Source organism: Bemisia tabaci, chromosome 1, assembly GCF_918797505.1.
Source record: "Bemisia tabaci chromosome 1, PGI_BMITA_v3".
NCBI classification, from domain to species: Eukaryota; Metazoa; Arthropoda; class Insecta; order Hemiptera; family Aleyrodidae; genus Bemisia; species Bemisia tabaci.
This window is the reverse complement of record NC_092793.1, coordinates 66,634,246-66,657,701: the sequence shown is the minus strand read 5'-3', so window position 1 is coordinate 66,657,701 and position 23,456 is coordinate 66,634,246. Positions and strand designations below refer to the sequence as shown.

The window sequence follows — 23,456 nt, the reverse complement described above, 5'->3', positions numbered from 1 at the left end:
GCGCACTCATGACCGTTGCATGTATGCCATTTGTTATGATTCGCTGTAGAGAATTTGTCACTCATCTGCGATGTTGCCTAGTATTACCCCCACTTACTTAATTATGGACTTCAGAAAGTTTATTTGATTGCTGAAACAATCGAATTTCCTCAATGGAATAGCCAAGTTTTTCATGAGATGGGGATTCCATGGTGGAACATTTTTCACGAAGTTCGAAATCACGATTTAAAGGAAATGCCAGACTCAAAATTCGCAGGAAACTGAAATTACCTTTTTGTTGCGAAAAATTTGGCGCATGAAGAATCTTGTCTTTCGCGATCCCTCTTTTTATCACCGTAAATCTGAACGCCTTCAGACCAAACACTGACTTGACAGTCCGTGAGAGGAAATTTGACAATTTCGCTGTAATACCTAATCAGTAATGGTTTACTGCATCGGTATAACAGGTAACGCTAGAATTAAGTCAAGGCGTCAGAGCAGTCAGGAGTTCGCAGGAGTCGTAGATACTTAAAACGCCTGGATACAACTATTCGGGCTCCGTGGATGTCTGTGTTGCATATGCACGGGAGTGAAGGCGTTTTGCAGACACTAACCGCCTCACCAGCGACGCTCAGTGGAGCTGGTTTCAGACAGTCACATGAACTTGTCTAAAAGGCCGTGTGTAAGATCTTTTGTCAACCTCTGCACCAACCCAGTGGTCAGACTCTGACCAGCAGTCAATCTGTTAATCAGCCTAACTACGGATTTGCGAGAGAGAACAAAGGGTGACCGGAACTTGACCTGAGGAAAACCGGGAGTCATACACACGTGCACCTCTGGTCAGCTCAAACCACCAGTTTGACAAGCACCTGACCAGCGGTCTTACAATCGGCCCTAACGCTATCGGCCAGAATGAAACCATACCCTATCGAATACTCCAAATCCGCTTTAGCATATGACGGATAGCGTCTATTTTAAAACTCAGTAATTTTCCTGAAGGTACCGTTGATCATGTCCGTGTTCCTAAGGCCTGCAATTTCAAGACTGAGGGCACATCGATAATACGTAAACATGAGCCTCGGTTAAAAAAAACAAAACATAAACAAAAAACTTGTGCATACGGTGTTTTTTTTCTTGTCGACACGGATATTCAAAGAGGGGGATAAATCTCGGGAGTGCGTCGATAGCGATACCCGCGGAGAGTCTCGGATTTAGGTTAAAAAAAGGGCTCGGCTGGCGCTCTCTGTTATTAGCGAGCTGTGCTGCCGTCCTCAAGAAAAACGCCGTATGAACATCCCAGAGTTGCCAAATTTCCTCCGATAAAATGTTTAATTGGACGTATTTCTACCAAACAGACCTATGTGAAAGTGAGAAATATGGGGTGTGCTCGTTCGTTCTCTCGCCGTAAGAGTGGATGAGAATAATTGTGCGCCAGTGACGTCAGCGGCAATGATAGTGCGCACTCTAACGACGGGGAGATCGTTGGAGTGAGCCCTTAACTCATGAGCCCTGTGCACAACGCTCTCTTGCCATGCCCGCGGCTCATGAATCCCGCATTCAGTTGGCACATAGGTCTGTTTGATAGAATGTAAAATCCCGCTTTTCCAATTCTTCAAAAGGAATCACGCCCACTTTAACATTGCTTCTTATGCAGCTTCGACGAGCACACCCCATATTTCTCACCTCCACATAGGTCTGTTTGGTAGAAATACGTCCAATTTTGAGGAAGGCCGTGGATACTTTTCCTTGAAATTTTCAGACACTTTAGATCAACTTACAAAAACAATTATCTGATAAATTGGAAGAAAAATACACTGAAAAAAAAATCACTTTGGATCTAGAGTCCAGACTCTGAAATACATCGACAAGAAAAAGTACTCTTGATTCAATCAGAATCTAGCTTGAATCAAGAACCAAGCCTCTTAATTTAAGCGGATTTCGTTTTGATTCAAGCAAAAATCCGATTGAATCAAGAGTACTTTTTCTTGTCAATGTTTTCAAGAGTCTGGACTCTAGATCCAATGTGTTTTTCTTCCCAGTGTATTCACAATTTTTCCTGAAATTGGTGATTTGTCCAAGGAAATTTGGCAACGCCTGAAGGCTTATACGGCGTTTTTGCTCAGGCAGTGTGGCGCTGTGGCTGTGTTGTGGGCCGGGGCAATCTGCATGTGTGTAATTTCTGCGGCCCGATCCTCGACGTCGCTCCATCTGTTAAATCGAGGAATTTGACGAATCCGTGCAGCACAAAATAACCGGGTAGCCGGTCGCCGTTCCTCACGCCAATACTGGCTCCCGTCCCCGCGGCCGTCCAACCACCCAAAACCCCGTATCGGCCAAGGGTTTTCTTCTGGAGTTATGCCGTTTTTGTCAAGCGCTCCGCAGATCCGGAAACGGTCTCAATCTGGATCGGGAACCTGTAGTGCATCTGGCACACGGCCGTAGTGAACGGAGACCTAACCTATTAAAATAATAGAAGTATGTTTCCGTATTGAAATAGAATGAAGGTAAGTTTGACTAAACTTCCGAGTTGAATTTGACTATAGTTCAATTCAATGTTCTCTAATTAACTCTTTTGTGCTTCTCTTGAACGACAGACGTAAGCCGAGCTGTATGAACGGATTTAGTAGGGGTTAAATGGCACAAAAATCACGATGGTCACCTTAAAAAGTATGAAATTCACTCCTAGTTTGCGAAGTTTGAGACGTGCTTTTACCAATTTTTTGCGTTTGGAGGCGGTTTTTAGTCAGCGGAAACGAGCAAACGGCAACTTAAGGTGACGTTCCTATTTCCGGTGAATGCCGAAAGTTGCCTGTTCTTTATTCTTGTCTATTTGTTTTGTTTCTAGCCAAAACGTGATCTTTGATAGAGGTCCATGCCTTGAGTTGCTTTAGTATGAAGGTTATTTTGATTTTTTTTTTTATGTCTAGAGTTGACAGTTTTCTTTAATCTGTAAGTTACCGCGAGTTGCCCGTTGCTTGTCCCAGAAATGGTGCCTGGAAAAGCTCTCAGACGCGGGAAATTTGAAAAAGCGTGTTCGAAGCTACGCAAAGTGCGCACGAAGGAGTGGATTTTAGACTTTTTTAATGCGATCATTATATGATTCTTGTGTCATTTTACTCCTTTTAAGTCTCTTCACACGATTGTATTTCTGGTGTAACAAACCCACCGCCTCGCTGAATCGGAATCTCGGTTGATTCGATTTACGAGTCAATTATTGACTCTAACTTATCTTTAAATGGGAACAGAATATTACGTTTTTTTACTGTGTACACTTTTTGCACAAAATTGCGAATATTTCTCATGCTGATTGCAAGTAATTTAAAACTTAATCAATGTGCTCATTGTAATTTTGAAGCCGTGCTCCTCACGAAACGTCTCTTATGTTTTGTTTTAGCTAGAAATTAACAACAGCGCCGCTCCTAAATTTTGTGGAACCTTCTTCGGTGAAGATCCTCTGCCCAATTTGCAACCAATGATCCCCGCAGAAATTCCCCAAGGGTTTTACCTAGAACTTAACTGTAGCGGTATCCGTTCCCTCTTTTGGTTATCGTCCCGCGTTCCCGCCTCCTTCCGTTTTGTTTTACCGTTTTTTCCTCGCAATCCACAAAATTCGCATTTTATCAAAAGCGCCACGCGCAGCGTCCGCGTCCGTTCAATCACGCCATGAGCCGCAACCGAACGAAAACCGTAATTATCTTCTCATCCCGGTAGATTAGTCCTCATTACTTTTTGGTGAGTTATGATTGGGTTGTTGACCTTTTTGATCGTCTCCGACAGAGATCACAAGGATTCTGCCCCTAATTTCAGGGGCAATAATTTATTTTTAATTTTATTTTCGGATAGTTTTTTTTTCAGTCCTTCCCTTTATTACACTGGTAGTTAGCCTGTTCTAGAAATAAAATATGAATTGGATCACATTTTGCAATAAGGAACCACTATTTCTGGCCCGTTTAAGATACAACATGCATGCCACTAGTTTCTCTATGCATGTATGTGCTTTTATGGGAGAGCCAGAGATAGTGGTTCCTTATTGTAAAGTGTAATTCAATTAATATATTTATTAAAATACCAAAAACCGAACAAAAAATAGAGCTCCCGCATTATATGAGTTTAAAAATATTGCGTATAAATAAATAGTTTTCCTAACTTCGTAGACAGACGTAAAAAAGTAAAGAAGAAAAAAAAATCGATGTTTGATACCTCTAAGTAGAAGAAGGGAAATATTTCGTTTGTGACCTAAAAGTTCTCAATGAAATGCTGAGGATGTATCAAGAATGACACATTTGTAAGTTTTCCAAGATAATTCAATTACTGTCGACAAAAATTACGTGTCAATTTGGTTTCTTAGATTTTATCGCATTGATAAGTGTTCCGTTGAAAAAGGCAGGACATGCAGGTTCTCCGATAAATTGAATGAAAACAGCATTGCAATGATCCATGAGATGTATGAAGTACCGCAATAAATCGTTTAATTGTGAGTGGATGGAACTGTCTAAAGCGAAAACTAAAATATTATAGCTGGGGGTCATAGCCCAGATGCATAAACCGACCATCGTTTTCAGAATTTTCGATGAATCAGTCGTTCTGATGTTGCTTTCGTCAGTAGGCTTTTCAAGCAATACATATGCTGGTCCGACTTATCGATATACACTCTCTATGCAATAAAATTCAAATTATGTGCTGCAATAAATGGTACTATCATTTATGTAGACCTCTAGTGTTAAATTCATTCATCGTATTGTAATCTGCTGTGCGGAAAGTGTTATAGGTTTGTCTAGCCTGCTTTTCTCTCTTTTTCTTGTTTTGGGCGCAAAATGAAGAGTCCTTTTTTTATTTTGCAAAAACTTTCAACCACGCAGTAGAGATATATAAATGAGTGTTTAAATGGGTACTGCAGTAATATTTATGCAAAGTGTTGCCTACCTTTTTTTTCCAAGAAAAAAAAAACACGTATGTGTATCGGTATGATACCAGTCCGATGTCATTATGTTACTGATAAGTGCTGACATGATAATGCGGTGGAAAACATATTCTTGACAACATATACCTGCGGTGGGCTGAACTACACTGGAAAAAAAACACATTGGATCTAGCGTCCAGACTCTTAAAAACATAGACAAGAAAAAATACTCTTGATTCAATCAGATTTAAGCTTAAATCAAGAACCTAGCCTCTTAATTTTAGCGGATTTCCTTTTGATTTCAGCTTAAATCTCATTAAATCAAGGGTCCTATTTTTTTGTCAATGTTTTCAAGAGTCTGGACTCTAGATCCAATGTGTTTTTTTCCAGTGTAGGCAGCATGATGCATATTTTTTCCAAAGTACCAACATGACAAAATGTCTTTCTCACGAAATGTCAGGATCGCGGTCATTTTTAGGAGTCGACCGCCTTTCTTGACCTTGATATCGAATTATATGCCTATATCGAAACTGAAAGGTCATCCACCTTTCGAGTGTTACCTTCTTGTTGATGCATGGCGGAGAGGACCCAAAGGCACAAGACATGTACTCTCATAAAATTACTGCTAAACATTCCCGGAATTCTCTATGAGACGAGCGACAGAGCTAAGCCCAGAAGCGCGACGTCTAGCCCTTAATAAGGGGTCCTCCCTCTCCGAAGAGCAGAGTCTGAAATCAGCCAAGTTATACTTAAAGCGAATACTTTCCCTAACCCATGGGTCATGCGCATCATTGAAATCACGCAATGCGCAATGTTGCCACTGAGAAGAAAAATGCAAACATTCTAGGTCGCTTATCTGTAGGAATCTCGAGAATACTCGGGAAATTGGAAAAAATTATGCCTCACTCCTCAGGCAGCGGGGCAGGGGACCACGCATAACATGCTAATACCTATTCCTTTAATTAATCGACAACATAAAAACATTTAATGATTTCATAATTGTGCTATCCCATGATGCCGTGTACAACTTTTTTCTTGCGAAGGGGAGGGTGGGGGCGAAAAAGCTCGTGCATACTCTCATGAACAGTCAATGCACTGTACTACAGTGTTGCCGAACGTCTAATCTTAATTGGCACTTTTACTCCTCTGGTTGTACACACTGCACCTGCATGTGCACATCGCCAATGGAGAATTTGCAAGCAAATATTTTATTGCTTCATCTGAAAGTGCTTCAAGAGTTAATTCCACAGTATTTTTTATAATTTTTTCTGATATGGGAAATAGTGTAAAAAAAAAGATCTAAAAGTGAGAAAATGCACCGCCTAGTGACGTCATCTGGCGGCATTTCCCATTCAAATGTATTTTAGCGGATTAGATAATTTTGTCATATCTTCTCCAATAATTGTTCCATTCATGAACCAAGGTTATCTTCGTGTTCAGCTCACTCAGTAGTTTCCACTTGAACATGAAATTAATCAAATTTCAGACTCCTGCGAATTCTCTATCGCGGGAAGATTTTGAATCAAACACACGCGTTCTGCACCATCGAATTGAGGGCTTTGAATGAGCTTCAGTGATAGCACCGGAATGAGCAAAATAAACGCTCGATACACCATAACTCGATGCATACCAAGTAGGGATCCTTGTTTAAAAATTTTGATATTTTGTGGGGGTCCTGGCCTACCCTAGTGGGGGTGGAGGGTTGAGAATCCCCCAAAAGTTCTCCATTCTCGATGATTTGGAAACAAAGTCCAAACTAGAAGTAATGACATATCGAGCGTTTCTTTTGCCCTACCCGGAATGTAGTTTGCATTCACTTTTTCGGTTATAGATGCCCCCAGATAAGAGAATGCTTAATCAATTGTTTATTTCACAATATGAAGCAGTGGCAGGCATTTTCTGGTGTGGCGAATTTGTTCAACATGCGCTTCAAGTTTGAAGAAAGCTCTTGAGATTTTGATGTCGGTCCAGAAGATGGTGGCGCGATGATGAGCCCTTCAGAATATGAAAGTGCGGTTTTTAGCAGGCAACCCAGCTGGGCTCTCATTTAATTTTAGTCCCTCCTTCCTGAGATGGAACCTTTCTTAGATAAAGAGATTTCATCAGAAAATGCCTACACGGCCATCAATCTGTATGATGTAATAAAACTAGAGCTTTGAGGAGGCAACAATGTGCTTACACGTATTACGGCGTTTAAAAGCGGGGATGGGTGCGTGTCTCGTGTAAAGCTGCAATTACTTAGCCCTGATGAGTTAGAATATTCTGCGCTGCTCGGGTAGAGCCGCGTGTCGGGAACTGCCCAGGGGCGAGATCCACATGTCCGAAGCGTTTAGTTAATGATTTTGTGCGTGTGACAAGGTGCAAAAACCCGCGCTCGGAAATATTTCTGCCATCATGTGTCGACTGGGTGTGACTGGGCCCTGGGCCGATACACAACTTTGTTACTCGATAGTGCTCGTAATCCTTGTAACGAGGATCCACGACACCAAAGACGAGAATCGATAACCACCGATGGTGGTCATCAAAATATATCGAAGTTCGATCAATAGGATCGTCAAGTGTTTCAGGAATCGAGACACGATTTTCACTGCGCGTCTGTCGATATCATCTAGGCAGGGCTCTTAGCGGCGAAAGTAAGTGCACTGCCCTCTTGGCAAATTGTTCTGGTTTCTGCCGAGTGTCTATTAAATATTCGAGAAACGAGAGTAAAATATCAAGTGAGGTAGTACCTCGTTAGTGGGCGAGCGGATCGATTATTTTGAATCTATTAATTATGAGTGAGAGTGGAATGCATAATACGATTCATCGTGTAATTATTATGAAAATTTGGATGAGGGGTGGGGGGCAGTGAATTTGATTAAGGCAGGCATGTGTGATAACTTTTTATGTGCTCGGATACACTAACATAATATTCAGAGAGTTGAATATTATGTCTGCGTGTTTTAGCCTTGTCAATCATTTTCGCAAATTTTTACACTTGAGTAAGCTTCCTTCCCCCGGTCATCAGTAAACTTTGCCGTGATAGCGAAGAGAGCAATAAGTGCATGCTAGGATGAACCTCGAGATACATGAAAGCATGTGCTAATCATGGACCATACAGAAATGCATTTACCGCTCTCTTCGCTATCACGGCAGAATTTATTGTCAGATACTTTTTTTTAAAAAATATTGTACGCCCCCTTTGCCCTTGCCAGATATCACAAGACTTCTAAAACTGCAAAATTCCACTCCCGTACTTGTTGTGTCAATTTTAGGACCGATTATAATGTCAATTTTTAACGTTAAAACCTCTTAACTCAAGTTAAAAGATTAACTTTGAACTATTTTAAAACCTTAAAAGTTTTTTACTGGCAAGCCCAATGAAGAAACACGTACACTGGAAAAAAAATTGGATCTAGGGACCAAACTCTTAAAAACATTGACAAGAAAAAATACTCTTGATTCAATCAGATTTTTGCTTAGGTCAAAAGGAAATTCGCTCAAATTAAGAGATTTGGCTTGATCTAAGCAAAAATCCGATTGAATCAAGAGTATTTTTTCTTGTTGATGTTTTCAAGAGTCTGGACTCTAGATCCAATGTGTTTATTTCCAGTGTACTTTTTATGATATTTTAATTTTTCCATAACCTGTATTTTCTATTACTTAGTCTACCGTTCGAATTTCTATAAATTGATGGATTATCGCCACATTTTAGTCAGTGGATCTCTCAAGCTAAGTAGGATAATGGAGAGTTGACTGTAACTGAAATTGGACTTCCAAGACAACAGGGGCGTCCCTGGCAGGTGTGTTAGAATTCTAGCCGCAACTTTTTCTACGGCGGCGCGCACGGTGTTATGATAAACGCGTTACACTCCATCATGAATGTCATGCGCAGTGTGCGATTAAACCCGCATTCGAGTCTGCTCTATCGGATCAACCTGAATCATTAGACTCGACTATAAAATATTAAAAAAGAAAAATCTTGCCTCTCCTCCCCAAGGAGAAAGTTCCCTGTCGTCGATGTAACCCCGAAAACAAATAATTCACTAGCAATGCCACAAATTCCCAAGCTACTCGGCAAAAATTCTCGGAGGGAAGTGATCAGCCCTTCATTCACTTGTGATCACCAGGCGAATTTTATGCTCAACTAGTTTCTCAACCAGTTGCTCAACAAGTTGGTAGTGCGGAGTCTCCGGTCTCTCAAATATATTTTGTCTCGTTGCTCCATCAAAGATTTCAACCCAAAAGCCCATCAGAAATTCTTCACATATTTCATGAAAAACTCAAGTTCCTGCTAGTGTTGGGGATTTTCCAAACAAATCCATCAATCGAATTGATTCGACTTTCTTTCAGTATCCGATTTAAATCGTAACAGAAAAACCGATTTTTCGAAAAGTCGGAAATTATGAAAGCTAAATAATACTTGCACTCTTAAAAAACAAATCTAACAAAAATCGCTGGGACGTTTGCTGAAAATTAAGTCCAAAAATCAGCTCATATGCCGACAAAACACATCCGCGTACCAAAAATTGGAATTTTCGATTTTGATGGGAAACTCGATTTACGCGATGAATCGAACGCGATAAATCGACGTGACTTAGTCGATTTTTCAAGAAAATCCATGAAAAACCCCTATGACCAGCCGCATAGCGTTTCCAAGCTGTCCGGCCGGCATGGCACATCGGCGCGTGCATTAGAAGCGTAAGTGAAATCTATTGAGTCTGCCGCGGCCTAGTAGCGTCGCGGCGCATCACGGTCTCCCGGACATTTGCATGTTGAATTTAATTACTTTTCGTCTCTTACGACCTGCCTCTACTCCCGACCGCGTGTCGTTTGCTTTCATTCGTCACTAGCAACCGTTGAAATTGAAACTGTACCCGTTGTAGTAAATTAAACACCGCAGCCGACCCACCGACGCCGACAGGGGTACTCAGACGGCAGCTGCAATTTCACCGGCATGACCTGCGCAAGGCCCCTATCATAAGGCAGTGGACAAGGTCGAGAAAAAGCGTCTCTTTATACCTCTCATCTATCGCAGTTTACAAATTTAAATAACCACCCCGTGGAAAGCTTGTAGATCAATTTCCATCCCTGATTTATTTGAATCAGTCGATATTCCAAGGTCCTAAAAATCGAAGAACGAGTATTGAACTGAAAACTGGTCTGTCAGAGGACCATTATCATCTGTGTGTGATTACGTAAAGAAAAACTGCAATTGAATGTACCCATAAAACAAATATCGGCTTTTTGGGTCAATCCATTTTACAAAAACCTAACGTGTCCAAAATGTATACTCCCCTTTAAATTCAATGCGAATCAAGCAAAAATATAAAAATTAGACATGGCGTATCACACGTACTGCTAGAAACATTAAATATTCCTCATTTCAACTCAAAAATTACCGTTATAGATCATTTAATGCAAACACTTAACCTATCCAAAATTGACTTTACTAAATTCAGTATAAATTGAGTGTAGGGTTGTCAAAGGTCATGACTAACTGTAAAGATTCTTAGAAACATGCAATAGCCATACTAATGTTCGTCGGACCCTTTATCGAAACAGAAAACATTTTTCTTTCTTCTCATCTAAAATTTGACTCTTAAATCATGTTAACATGGGCGAATTCAGGAAGGGGGTCTACGCCATCCCTTTCGTTTGCCCGAACAAAAAGGAAGAAGAATAAGAGAAGGAAGGAGAAAGAAGGGAACGGAGGAAAGAAGAAGGAAAGTCGCTTTCATTTGGCAATTATTCATGACAAAATTGATTCAAACTGCGTTTTGCATGTTTCAAAAATTCCAAACTTTTCTAGGGGAGCCCCCCCCCCCCTCCCCACCTCGAGGTGTCTAGATCTGCCCATGCATGTTAGGTATTGTTAGGTATGACATGGGCTGATTCACATACATCGAGGCCATCTTCCAGCTTGCGCCCAACTTTTAGAACTCTTGATCACAACTTTCTCATCCAAATCTGCCTTGCATAACTCCAGTTTCGGATTTAAATCAGGTTATGACAAATAGAGTCCGTTGTAAGCAAATCTACCCAATGAAAGAGAGACATACTTTAAATAACAATTGATATTCAATCAAGCTCCTATTCGAAATATTTTCACCAGCGTCTCTTGAAAGGAAACTGATGTGACGTCTCGCATCAAAGGATTCGGTGCCGCACAGTGGTTCGAGTCAATAGGAGAGGTCGGACAAAATCTAGAAACGTTAAACGCTTATAACTCCGTCTATTCAAAACATGAAGGTTCTGAAAGTGGTTCCATTGGTTTGCTTGTAAAATTTTGTTCTATTTCCACCCCTTGAAATTTAAAATGTGACGAAATAAATCTCAAATTTTGCAGTTTTAGTCAAAAATTTCATGTCCGACCTTCTTCGTCCCTTTTGTCCGACCTCTTATTGACTCGATCCAACTGTGTGCCGTTCTCGGACTCAAGTCCAAGCCTTGCGTTCGGTATATTTTTAGCCGATTTATTCGTCATTCTATCCACACTGTTTTAATTTCTCCTCTCTGCTGTGATATCACACAAGTTGAAGTCAATTCTGAAAGATTTGACTAATACGCTGATGAGGTTATTTTCCCCTTAGTTCGTAACATGCCTCTCTGTTCCCTCATCAACCGAATCATTTTATTAGAATCATTCGCACTTCAATCTGAACATGTATCTTAATCTATTTTGGTTTTGGTTTTTGTTTTAGGTAAGACATCATTTCAAAGGAGCTTCGAACGGTAATTACTTGCATGCAGTTTAAGTGGGCTTCTTGTATTGTAAGAAACTATACGTACAAACTGATTGTTCAATCAGTAGAACTGTATCCTCCGTATAGTGCATATCCCGCACAACAATTGTGCGAATGAAAATGACGTCAAGTCAAAACCTACGGCCGCCCCCTATTGTATTAGACTATGGGGTAACCGAAATTATTTTCTCCGTGTGGTCTTACTGTAATCGCGGTATCCTGTCTCTATCAAACGAAGAAACTCAAATGTCTATCTGTAATCTCGAAGGAGGAAGGAAGTATTCCGCGTGAATCTTTAGATTTGCAATGCTAAGCAACTCCGTTGTGCCAATTTTAGCGAAAATTCCCTCATTTCTAATGCACAGCTGCAAGGAAACTCGCAGAATTTTTTATTCATCAAAACACTGAGCAATGAGCCACCCCAGAAAGGTCAATCTCAATCGCGCAAAATCAATTCTTGCCGCTCCGAGCGGAAATTCTTTCGATTTTTTCGTAAAATCGCTGAGAAAGTGGTAAACGCTCCCGCAGAGTTCTGCACCATCGCTTGCCCGGAACTTCCCCCAACTATTTCCAGCTCGGTAATTATTTTCAATTATTCCCCCTCCACTTGTCTATTTCAATAGTCATTGAACTTTAATTTATCCTCGAAACCCGCGGTAGGAGAGGAGGCTCGAGGCCTGTAGGTACCAGTTCCAATCAGCAACTGGACACAGCAGGTAGTAATTTTTCCAGCTCGAGTACGCCAAGTTGAGGAGGAAGTGATCCCCCCCCTTCCCTAGCACCCGTCCCAACCCCACCTCTGTTCGACTCAGAATATTCAATTTTGTTCCCTGGATAGGAAGCTTTGACTTTTCTTCGCAGGTTGTGTGATCTTGAAACCATATTGATGTCAACGCACTACTCAAACGGTTTTTTCAAGGCGCAAGTCCAGTTCATTGCGACCTTCTAAAATTGCCAAAGTTTATGAACGTATGGAAGAACAACTGGACTGCATTTTGCAATTAGGAACTATAAACGCCGAGCCGGTCTAAAAACAACGTATGTGCCATTCGTTTCCCGACGCACACAAATGTTTATTTAGATGAGCCAGAATTTACAGGTCCAAATTGTAAAATTCAGTCCAACTGATCTTATGGGGGGGGGGAGGATTTTCCTCATACATAAATCATCAATTAAATTCCATGAAATTTCCAAGAAGGTGTTTTTGGCACTCCATTAAACATGTCGTAGTGATCGTAGTAAGTTCGGAACGTTTCAATAGACGTACTTTCATACGCAAAACATGTTTCCAATTGTTTGGAAATAAAATTAGAATTATCTTTTGAATCGTATTACCCACAGCACAGGTTCTTTTTTCCATTTTTCAAGTCAGATAATCCTTTCCTTTAACAACCTTGCCTGTAGAGGTCGTCCATTAACCCAAGAGTCAAGAACCCGGGGGAATGATCGCAACATTGATCAGAACTTTCTGTAAATTAGCTGACAGCATGACTTTTAATTCAATGTGAATGTAATTAGTCCGCGTGACAGTTTAATAAACTTTTCTACTTTTAAGAGAATCTTAATGAAGGAAGCATTCCTTTCACCGCATGAACGTGTTGACTTCGTCGGAGAGACCGTCCTTAGCAAGTATTTTATTGATATGGAATCATGCGTTCAGCAATGAATTCTAAGTCCACCGTATTCATAGTAATATTAATAAAGCTCGTGAATAGTAGTCACATATCTTACGTGACGCTCAAGTTGGTAAATAATGCGAGAATTCCAATCACCCTCATTAGGGTGATTTTTGCGGTGACTAAGTGAATGGAGTACACTCCTTAAATTGAAGGGATAGCGGCTCTTGTCTCAGTATTTTCTTCTTTACGAGTTTGCAGTGTAATCAGGAATCCCCACCGTCCTCATTAGCCAAGTCCAAGGAATTCCGCGCTAATTCTGTAGTCACCGTGATGAAATAATAGAAGGAAGAATAGTGGACATGACTACGAGACGATACGCAGTGGAATAAACGTAATCTCTTGCACCTGGATTATTCCTTGAGTTACCCTTTCCATACCATATAGTGGTATAATTTCTGCTGAAAAACAGAGAAAAAAAGGGGATAAAAGGGTAACAAATGAACCGTGTCATACTTATTGATTAAGTTCGTAGTATCATTACTCAGAGTAAAATTGGCCAGAGATCACAAGAGTAAAGTTGGATCGAGGTATGCAGCGCCAAATAACTGGACTTTTCAGGGCGGGAGTTCGGTGCCTTTCCCCAAATTCTTAATCTCACAGTGGATTTTCTTGAGCCTCGAGTGTAAATGTTTAATTCTTGAGATATCTCATACAGCGGGCCGGTTTTTGAAATTGGTAGACAAAGCTATAGGCAAAAAGGACGTAGGGAGTATGGAGCGATCCTATTGGTCGAAATGGTTGGTTACTATAGACTAAGAGAGAAAATGATGGACTAACTATCGGGTTTCTCGTGGGTTGCCGTTAGTTAGTCTATCACCTACTGCCTTTGTCCATTGCAACCACCGGCTTCCACCAATAGGATCTCGCCATATCCCTTTTGTCTTCTTTGTCTATAGCTTTGTCTATCAATTTCAATAATCGGTCCGCTGGTTGAGCTCACTGGAAAAAAACACATTGTATCTAGAGTCCAGACTCATAAAAACATCGACAAGAAAAAATATTCTTGATTCAGTCAGATTTAAGCTTAAATCAAGAACCAAGCCTCTTTATTTGAGCGGATTTCCTTTTGATTTAAGCTTAAATCTGATTGAATCAAGTGTATTTGTTCGTGTCAATGTTATCAAGAGTCTGGACTCTAGATCCAATGTGTTTTTTTTTCCAGTGCTGGAGAGGGATCTTGGTAATGATGAGTCATTGGAGACGGTTACTATTCACAATTTAGTGAGTCGGGCAAGCGAGCGGAGCGTAGTACACACAGCCGAGCCGCAGACGGAGCGGCTAATCCATAATTCTTATTGGAGCCGAGCGGCGAATCGCTATTCGCGGCAGAAGCAACAGAGTTTTAATTGGCCACTCGCGACAACCAATAAATTACCCAACACCGACGACACCCTGTTGCCGTATCTTCGCTTCCCATTGTCTCCTCCTCGGCTCTAATTATTTTACTCCTATTCTATTCCTAGGCGTCTCACCGAGTGGATTTACCGTTTCCAGTAGGGATTTGATTCTGAATGCGAGACGAAAGAACTTAACTCCATTCCAAAATTGCAAAATTATTTTTAACAGTATATTAAATTTTCCAGGAAGAATATGACTTTGCCGTTTTTGTATATAATGTCGCAAATTATTCCGCGTCATCAAAATTAAAATCAGTGGAAGATTTCAGTCAGAACTGCCCGACAGTTTCTTTGCGGAAAGCATAATTGGCGTGCGAAAATTTTGCTGCATGAAATGTTGTCCCTTTTTTTCGTCTGGAAAACGATGAGTCCCTTTTGAAAAATCGACATCAAATGATTTGATGTCGATTGTTCAAATGCGACTCAAATATCGTTTTACGGATACTCGTCTTTACTAAGAAACTCAGTCCTCTTGCTGTGAACTTTCATACTTTAATGAGTGCAAAAGTGAGTTCCCAGGGAGTCACTATGCTTTGTCTCCACGGTAATTCTTGTCAGATGATGCTAATGCTATCAGTAATTTTCCTCTTTGTTCCTCACTCGTTTTTTCAATCTTTCATCTCTCGTCCTAAAATAAATAGCTCTGGTGAAGTTTAGGTAAAAATGTCATCAAAGTATATTAATATGTTTCAAAGATATATTAAATATTTCATGTTAAGCGTATTCAACATCGCCAGTAGATCTTTCAAGGGTATATTAACGAAAATTAAACTTAAATTTTACGCCTTGTAATACAATTTAAAAAATACATCCAAAAATGTTTTTCTAAGACTTAGATTCAACATTTTTTGCTGTTGATAAAGCCAACTCTAAGTTTTTTCTAAGTTTTAAACAGTCGTTGCTACTGAGGAGTAGAGAAATCGAAGGTGCACTGGAAAAGAAAACCACATTGATGGAGCTAGAGTCCAGACTCTTGAAAACATTGACAAGAAAAAATAGTCTTGATTCAATCAGATTTTTGCTTAAATCAAAAGGAAATCCGCTCAAATTAAGAGGCTTGATTCTCGATTTAAGCAAAAATCCGATTGAATCAAGAGTATTTTTTCTTGTCGATATTTTTAAGAGTCTGGACTCTAGATCCAATGTGTTTTTTTTTTTTTTTCCAGTGTGAGTTTTAAGCACTTTTACCCAAACGTTCGGCAACTTCCCGATTGAGAATCCATCAACGAAGTGAGTTCGTCTCAAAGACCCGATGGAATTTTACTCCTTATTCAATTGCGCCGATTGATATCTCCACGGTGGGGCGCTAACTCCGGCCGGGATGACCCGCAACCTCCACCGGGGAGGTGTGGTGCGCGATGATTTAAGAGCTCTCGAGCGTCTTAAATCAGCGTCTGTCGCCATCCGTGTTTCAGCCTGCATTTATTGTTTATTAATAATTTCCTATCTTTGGATGAAATATGTGCGAGCCTTGGCAGACCCGTATCAGTAAACCGTTTCAATTCCCAGATTATCGGGGTTGAACTATTATTACCGTGGTGGTTACTCTTGAAGTAGTGCAACGAACCTCTCCTCCGCTCCGCAAGGATCATTATCGGAAGTTAATTTGGTCGTATGAAATCCCTGTGCCAAAGGAGGAGGAAAGGTTTCGATTTATCACTAAGACTGATCGTGTGAAGGGGGATATTGTGTTGAAAGCAGATGGTTATTTTTCGGTAGATACGGAGTTCCATAATGCGTGGTTTTTAAAGAATTTAAGAGTAATTCATTGTAAACGGACCATGGTTACGATAGAAATGTTCATGTAATAGAACAAAGACAAAGGTATATAGGCAGCCGATGTATGGGCGATTGCCAACCGATTTAGAGGTACAGATCGCTGCCAATGACTGGTTTCGGAGCCAAGTCGAGAGCCTCTACGCGGAAGGCATCAAGAAGCTGCTGTAATGATACCAGAAATATCAAAAAAGACGTGGAGACTACGTCAAAAAGTAAGGTGAGACCTACTCAATGAAAACTTTTAAATTCCTTTTTGATGTGATGCTTACAGGCGAATACCCGAGTCTGAAGTAATGGACTCTCCGCGCATCCTGGCCGCGGAGGTGGGCACGCGGCGACAGGAGGTTGTCTCAGTAAAATTGAGTTTTCTCGCGAATCCCTTTACCGATTTTCAAAAACTTGAGCTTGTTTTAAAGCTTAGAGTATGCCTAATATGTGTTTTTTTACCGATCTGATTTATCTTCTTTCCTTTGGAAGATACAAGGTAGAGAACCTTACTTTTTGGATGAACCTTGTAGCAAAGTAAAAGGGAAAACCACTTCAAAATTGCGACATGGTGAGTGTAAAAAAACAAAAAGGTCTACAGATCAAAGCGAGCAAGTAAAAAAAAACAATTTCGCGTACTATTGTCATGATTTTTTTTTGGTAAAAGTGGAAATCGCCATCGACAGTCGCATGTGGAGGACGGACGAAGGAACGTGCGGACAGGTCGGATGCCGAAGACCCAGACTCGGAGACCCAGAGATACGGTGACCCTGTGCGTGAGTGTGGGTCTTTTCCGGGCGGAATAAAGACGCGACTTTATGGGCGATGCGCGATACCGGTTATTGATAGCCGCGCGGCATTAGCGGATGCCCGGCTCCCCTCCTGCCCCCCCCCCCCCCCGGGAGAGTCCCCGGTTTATCCCGTACGCGCATCTCGGGCGTCAGCGGGAGCCGCGGCCGCGGGCGGGCAGCGCCGGGTGCGACTATCGGTCCACTCGACACCCTCCAAAGTCCGAGGAACCAATGGTCCAAACGGCCCCGATAACGTTAATGGTTTTCGTGCGGATGGTTAGGTTACCGTATCGATCCTCCCGCCGTCGCACACTGGGCGCAACTCTCGGAGTTCGGGCTCGGGATCCGTGAACGAGGATTCTTTTTTGATCGAGTACACCTTCAGCAGGGATTGAGGAAACATCGATTTATCAAACTGTTCTTGCTAAAATACCGGTAAATCTTTACACTTTCGGAAGAATCGTGTCCATTTTGCCTTAGAGCTGCTATACAGGGAACACTGGAAAAAAAAAACAGATTGGATCTACAGTCCAGACTCTTAAAAACATCGACAAGAAAAAATGCTCTTGATTCCATCAGATTTAAGCTTAAATCAAGAAACAAGCCTCTTAATTTGAGCGGATTTCCTTTTGATTTAAGCTTAAAACTGATTGAATCAAGAATATTTTTTCTTGTCAATGTTTTCAAGAGTCTAGACTCTAGATCCAATGTGTTCTTTTTTCCAGTGAAAGTACGACGCTCGGTAATAATGAGTTTAGGTCATGGAGCTTTTAGGGCCCAAAAGGGCGGTCAAACTATGAATTCAAGTCGTCCAGAGTGATATGGTATTAAAATTGTTATGGCTCTTTGTTTTTACCCAAACTGCACTGCACTGAGGATTGGCCCAACAAGGCCGAAACGCGTCTGCAGTTGCCTTCCTGAATGGACGTAACTATTATAGTGTTGCTCCAAACAGCATATCTCTTTGAGGGAAAAAAGTGAGGTGTTCCCTCTGTTATGAGATATCAGCTTTGAGCTGAACTTTTTATACGCACGGTGGCCAAAAAAAACGCCATCATTGCCTTTGTTTTTAGCACGCATTTGACTTAGTTTTTGCATAAATTTTCTCGTTTTTTAGGAAGAACGCTCATTTATGAACATTCATGGCCATTTTGGGTTGATATTGGAATTTGAAGATTGGCAGTGACATTTTTGTCTGAAGGTTGGCCACCCTTTTGGACCTTAAGAGCTCCATTTTTCGACACGTCCGTTCTCTCCGTTTGTAGATACTCTATTTCGCTGTTGTTTGTCATTTTTTTGGCATCCTCATATTGAGCTCATCAGTTTTTCGTAGGGATCTTCAGAGCCAATGCCAAAATCCATTCAATATTGTTCATTTTACAAATGATGCAATGCAAGGAAAAGTGTGATTCTCGGCAAAAATGTGCATCGGCATTTGTTTAAAACTCATTCCAGACGTTAGAATCCGAGATTTTTTAATCTCGTCTAGAAGGCTGTCGCCATTTTCTCATTTTAATTATATTTGAATTTGAAAAAAAAATTGATAAAAAAAATAGTCATCAGGAACCTGCCAGTGAAAACTTCAACTCAAATGTGGCTTGATAAAATCTTGGTTTAGATTGGTTCAGAACGAATGCTTTGAGCAACCGAAATACTTTAAATGACGGCGGAGACGGTGCTTAGACGTAAAATAAAAAGATAAATAAAAAAGAAGATGAACGAAACAAAACAACTCTAAACTTAAAAATTTGTTTTCGTTCAATATTCCTAACCTTTCGTTTAAGTCTCCAGCTCTATCCAGTTGAATACCTCGCTTACCCACCGAGCGGCGGCGTGCGGCGCAATGTTGTCTATTCTCCCTGGTAGATCACACAAATACACTCGGCTTGCTAAAGTTATTGTCGTCTTTTTATACGATCCCTTTTACACTCAATATAAAGACTAGTTGTAACCGAGAAGCTATTACCCGACCTTTTAAGCACGGGAATAGATAAAAACAGCTTAGTAGCTAGAGACGTCTCTCCCCGAACACGGGCAAGCGAACTCGTGCAACAAAAGCAATAAGTGTTAAGAAGAGGCATGCAGTAGAGAACCACTGTTTCAGGTGCACGCTAGTGGAGTGCTGCTGGTCACTCTAATCAGGACTGGTCAAATCCATACTCATAGTTACCGACTTGATTTTCAAATCAAATATGAACATTGGCTCATCGGGGAAAGGAAATGCTAATGGTGTTAGACTGTCGAGCTGAAGTAATCTCCAGTAAATCTAGTCAGTGGATCATTCTGCCGTGTCAAGGAAGAACGCCTTATGAGCCTTCAGACGTTGCCAAATTTCCCTCGATAAAACCCAAATTTACAGGGAAAATTATAAATATTTGTTCACAAAATTTTCAGACAATTTCGTACGCAATTCAATCTATAACATCTGAAAATTTTAAAAGAAAATGTGCATAAATATCGTCAAAAATACATGTCTTATCAAGGGAACTTTGGCAACTCTCGAATGTTCATACGGCGTTCTGCCTTAGCACGGCTGCATTGTACCCACTGCCTAGGCAAACCGGAAATTGCCTGAAATTATCAGAGAATGGAAAATATATGCATGATATTCAGGGAATTCTGGAGAAACTTTGAGAAAATCAGGGTTATCATAAGCTAATTTTTGCTGGAAATCAGGAAAATATCAGGGAATGAGAGAAACAAAGGAAAAATGTAACAGGTTTACTAAACGTATGGTTAATACAACGAGAAACTAAGTACTGGCCACCAGAGTGCTTAGTGATCATGTGTCAGGCAAGCACCAATGATTAAAATAGTTTTACTTTCTTTAATACGCGCCAGATCATTATCCAATCTCTCAAGAAAGACACGATGGAAGTTCCTCGGGAGCATTTGAGACTACTTTTTCATAAAAGGCGGCACCTCTCTGGAGAATCTGAGCTCTCGTCTTCTATGTAAGAGAAGGAAAATACAAAAGGAAAGAGTAGAATGAGAAGAGTAAATAACAGTTGCGGAAGTGGCCATTAGAGGCCTGTCTGGGTTCCGCCACTGGAGGAAGCATTGACTTCAAAAATTAAACAACCTGAAGATTACGTGTCAACGCGATGTTCTCACCCGAAGGAGGCCCTAACCAGCGACTCCGTCGAACCCTGTTAAAGCATCCGAGTGCTAAAATCAAAACCAACAGATGCTGCGAGTGGTTAAAAATTCAATTTTTACATTGCTCCCGGCAAAGTTCATTGTCCGCGGCTGTATAACGAATTCTAACTACTAACTAATTGTCTATGGAGGAAGTTAATCTGGTAGTAGCAAGTATGAGAACTGCATTTACCCCTCCCGACTCCCACTAGCGGCTCAGACCACGTGGTTTGGAGAGGAAACAGCGTGCATTATTTGTTCAACGAGCCCCAATCCGAGCCTGGTTGTCAGATTTTTTTTTTTTTTGTAAGTTCGTCGTAACCTCTCTTTAGACTTTTCTTGGATAAATACCCGTGAAGCCCCTATTATAAATACCAGAGCGATAGACTCAAAGTAACTTTTACTCTTTCGTTTTTCTTTGCAATATTTACAGTAATGAATAATTCAAAAGTAGGAACAAAAAAAGCATAAATTATGGTAACTTAAAGCAGAAGGATTGTAACTACTTGTTTTCTGTTTTGAGATATCACGAGAAAGCTACCCAGTGATCTCATTGCCACCACTGTAATCTATACCTTTCAAAGTTATGCGACCATTTTAAAGAGTAAGTTTTGAATCTCACGTCTATTTTTCGATGTCACCTTTAAATTTGTTCACTCGAGCTGACCCCCGGCGAAGCAAATTGAAAAAGTGCATGATTCGACTTTCCTAAAAACATTAGAAATGACCTTTTTCAGGGTTTCCGACGCTATTGTGGAAAGTCAGGGAATACGGCGACCTGAACAATTCAGGGACAGTTGCGCATAGCTCGTCGGTTCAGCAACTTACGAGTGTTTCGAATCTCTAAAAAAGAGAACTCCATTCAAAATTTAGCATGAGTTAGTGTAATGAAAATCCGAGCGATGGTTTTGATTGTAAGTTTGGGAATTCGGGTATTTTGGAGTCAGGAAATAGCAAAATTAGTCAGGGAGATTCAGGGAATGGGAAAATAAATATCTTATGGAAACCTTGCCCTTTATCATAGATGCCATCTCATCTGAATTGAATTCTCCATCCATTCTCATAGAAAGTGCAATATAATCAAGCAGCAAGCTCTGATCGCTTACAATTGGATTGCATTTTGCTATAAGGAACCACTATACCTGGCTCTTTCTTAAAGACACCTACCTGCATTGGGAAACCAATGGCATGTGTGTGATTTCTAAAATGAGCTAGAAATAGTGGTTCCTTATTGCAAAATGTGGTCCAATTAGGCGGCAACGTGGAAGTGCAGCTCCTAGCTGTGTTTATTTTGCTTGAGTTAGGAGGAGCATGGCATGCAGGACAGTGAGCAATGCGATCCGTCATTGTTTATCCTCGCATTGACAATTAGGTGGCGGTAGCTCATTAAAATTGTTCTCACACGTCCTGTTTTGATGCCTTGTCGACGCGATGTGACGCCTCCCGGGTGAGATATCTGGATAATAGGCCATTGTCTCCGCCCGCGCTCGCCCCAGGTGTCGCGCCTCCCCGCGCGCGCGCTTCTGCCCGAATTAATCCGCCCTAATTAATCGCACGCGCTAAATCACCCCTCCCCCCATCCTCACACACAATCCCCATTGTATCGAATAACCATCTGCCTTGCTCTCAGATTTTCATGGCTCTTCGCGTTGCGTACATTTTTTGATCTAATTTAGAATGTGTACCACTGGTCTGAAAATTTAGTGAGGCCCGGGAGAAAATCAGGTATTTTTGTAAATTCGAAAGTAAACAAATAAAAATAAACAGAATAATTATGACAAATTACTTACTCAATTGGCCCTTATTGTGAAAATCTCAGATTTATTTCCGCTTTGTAATCTGTAACAGAACAAAATTCATGATCGTATTATTTTTTTTTTTTTAAATATCACATTTATCTTACGAACAAATCAAAGCCGTGGGTGGTAGGTTAATATTTCCAATACACATTAATGTCCACAGAAAAGAATACTTTACGTGTGGTGAGGCCCACTATGGTTTACATTGTGATCAAGTCATTAATGTAGAAACGTTAAAATCATAATTCTCGCAAAACTCGAATAAAATTTACCTGTTTTACTTTTTCGTAAATCAATAAATTATATTCGTCACTGCAAATGATACAGAAAGCACACGAATATTGCAGTTTCTGCAAATTTTGAGTTAGGATACGACCTACCTCAAATTGATGAGAATATTATAAACTTCTTTTGCAAAAGCAAAAGAATTCAAAAAGAACTCAGAATTCAAAAAGAATTTTTCGAAGCGGCAAATCATTGTATTCCCCGGTGAGGATTATCTGAATCGATAGTTAAACTATGTTGCACTTTTTTTCAGGTATTGTACAAGTTGAGCTCTGTATAAATGCCAAGTTTGGAAAGCCCCAAACCCTCAATCACAGAGTAATCCATAGGGGGCCACCTTAAGTAAACGAGCTGATAAAAGAACGACAATGAATACATCCTCCGAAGGGGGGTGGGGGACTCAACGGTGAAAAGGAAAAAGGAGGGGGCAGGGGGAGGTTGCAAGAGGATTTGCCAGAGAATTAGCGTGCGTTACTTTACGACCCTGCGACGCTCAACGGAATTTGATTTACGCATCCCTTGATAGTAAGTGAACAGAGAACAAGCAATTTATAAAACGGAGCGATCGTGGGCATCGATAAACCGGGGGGGGGGGGGGGGGAGCAGCGGAAAAGGCCGCGACGACTAGTCGGGGACGATCGACGACCGTTTATTTTTAGTCACAATAAAACATCAAGTCGGACAGTCCGTTAATAGAGTAACATTTCTTCGCCGCTCGATAAAAGTCGCGGCTCAACTACCGCGCGGATGCTTGCGTGGCGGATTGCCAAACTGCACGCCGGGAGCTTTTACAGGTGGATCGGCATCATCTGGGGTGATAAGGGCAAAATCGGGTTTATGATGAGGAGGACTTACGTCAGTTTCTATGGTCGCACCTTCGAAAGCTCATTTCTCCAGGAGTTCCCACCCACTGCAGGCTGGTTATTGATATTGATAGACAGGGCCGGATTGATGGGGTGATTACATGGGCCGCGGCCCATGGCGGCAAAATGTGGGGGG

The 23,456-nt window shown here is 41.0% G+C and overlaps 2 protein-coding genes across 2 annotated transcripts in view; one reads left to right on the top strand and one right to left on the bottom strand.

The window, feature by feature from the left end:
* Atg16 (Autophagy-related 16) overlaps positions 1–23,456 on the top strand; it is a 359,788-nt gene that overhangs the window by 96,991 nt on the left and 239,341 nt on the right. The gene's annotated exons all lie outside the window — the stretch shown is intronic.
* Positions 1–23,456, bottom strand: part of neo (ZP and PAN domain-containing protein neyo) — a 230,852-nt gene that overhangs the window by 89,463 nt on the left and 117,933 nt on the right. The window contains exon 4 of the mRNA XM_019047803.2: positions 22,164–22,212. The gene's annotated coding sequence lies outside the window, so the exon portion shown is untranslated. The remainder of the gene's footprint in view (positions 1–22,163; positions 22,213–23,456) is intronic.